Consider the following 2306-nt stretch of genomic DNA (forward strand, 5'->3'; position numbering starts at 1 on the left):
GACATATTCCTCCCTGTTCACAAAGGTACTGCAGCTCTCAAATTCACATACCCACCATGGAAGTTTACAAAGACATCATGGCATGGCATGGCATGGCATGGCATGGCATGGCATGGCATGGCATGTAAAAGGGATTTAGTGTAGAAGATGTTATTTCTGACCCAACTATACATTAAATGCCAATATCTCCTCAATATCTGTATAAGACCCTGATTAGCAACAGCCTTGGAGGGTTCACATCCATTTCTAAGAAAGCCATGGACCTGTTGGAGCGGGTCCAGAGGAGAGCCAAGAAAATGATCAGATGGATGAAACACCTCTCCTATGGATACAGGCTGAGAGTGTTGGGGTAATTCAGCCTGGAGAAGAGAAGGCTCCAGGGACACCTTATTGTAGCCTTTCAATACTTAAAGGAGGCTTATAAGAAAGACGGGGACAGACTTTTTAATAGGGCCCGTAGCAATAGAACAAGGGGTGATGGTTTTAAACTAAAGGAGGGGAAATTCAGACTAGATAGAAGGAAGCAATTTTTTACAATGGAGGTGGTGAGACGCTGGGCCAGGTTGCCCAGAGAGGTGGTGGATGCCCCGTCCCTGGAAACATTCAAGGTCAGGTTGGACAGGGCTGTGAGCAACCTGATCTACTGGAATATTTCCCTGCTCATTGTAGGGCTCATTGTTGGACTAGATGACCTTTAAAGCTCTTTTCCAACCCAAACCATTCTATGATTCTAACACAGAGATCATCTTGGCCAATATGGCGACAATAAAGCCTGATAAAAAGGCGATGAATTACTTATTCAGTGGACGACATGTTTGAGGGTTTACACAAAGAGGGCATTACTTCCTGCAGGCAGGTATCTGGCTATTACCATGTGACCAAAACAATGTTTCCCTAGGGATAATTCCAGAAGAGACACCCAACGTCATAGGAGGTCATGTTCGCATCTTGGGAAGAAACTACGTGTCCCAGCCACAAGGGATCACCTGCCACCACTCCAGCCTCACATTCAGAGTCTGCTGAACATGACGGCATCCTTTATTTGCCATGAATAGATGCTTCCTCAGCATCTTGGGACTCTCATCTTACATTGGTGTCCCCTCTCATCAGATGAAAACTCCATCGATACCACCTTCTTCTCCATGGAGCTGTCCTGGCTCTGCACGTGGCCACAACTCCTTCCCCATCCCCAAGCCTGTTTCATAATATCTGCCTTGACTCCAACCATCTTATCCATTCCCTCCTGACTGTTCAGTCAAGCTTTGCATGCACAGCAGCCTTGGCCTTAGCACACTGCAGCCAAAACAACTATAAGCAATTGCTGGAAAAGTCCTGTCGTGTGCCTGAACTCATAGCATCTGTGAGATACTACTGGCTGGGCTCCCAAGGTACAGGGGAAAGGCATGAAGAAATGCAATCAGGATTGGATTTCCAGTCTTGAACCTCATGCTTGCCTACAGTGACACAGAATCGAATTGTTAGTGTGAAACGCTCAAATGTGATCATCATGAATACCATTAAATACAAGCTGTCTCAGTCTCCAGACCTTGGAAATAATCTCAGAAAATGGAGTGTATGGAAACAACACAGAAAAAAGCTAACGTGTGTACTACTGCTTTGAAAGCTGCTTAATTTAGACTTAATCCACCACTTCCATGCATGAAAATGAAAACAAATTCTTATAGTTTAGCAGAAATAAAAAGCAGGGGGGGTGAGGACCAAGCACCACGGAGGGAAACCCAAGAACAAGACCAAGAAAGGAGAAACTCTTCAGTCTTAACTTTGACCACACAGCCACCTCTCACAGGCAGGAAAAAAGGACTCATATTGACCAATAGTTCCCACTGGTCCCCCAAAATCCCAGCCAAGCACAGAGGGGACACGTGAGCGGTAACATTTCTAAGTTCCAGGCATGGTTCTCCCACTGCTTCAGCACCCGCCTCCCCTGGGCACATTGTTAAGTGTCTCTGTGTCTCAAGGTCATTCCTTGGGAAGTGGATGAAAATACCTTACAGCTACCTCCGGTTCCCATTAATGCAAATTCATTAGAAAATTTGTACCTGTTGTTTATATGTACAACTAATTAGGGTGCACAATTGAAGTGGTGAGCAAACAGAAAGAGGTAAAGATTAAATACCGGAAAACACGTGAGAGGTATATACTGGGTGATACACAGTGAAGTCAGAATTGTCAATGAATGCCTCATTTCCATGGGGGTGGCTTTGAAGCATATAAAAGGCTCCCCATCACAGTGGTCTTCATTCGCTCATCTTGACTTCTCCTCAGTTGTCCTCACTGGTCAACAG

The sequence above is a fragment of the Ciconia boyciana genome, chromosome 26 (genome assembly GCF_034638445.1).
Source record: "Ciconia boyciana chromosome 26, ASM3463844v1, whole genome shotgun sequence".
In the NCBI taxonomy this organism is placed as follows: domain Eukaryota; kingdom Metazoa; phylum Chordata; class Aves; order Ciconiiformes; family Ciconiidae; genus Ciconia; species Ciconia boyciana.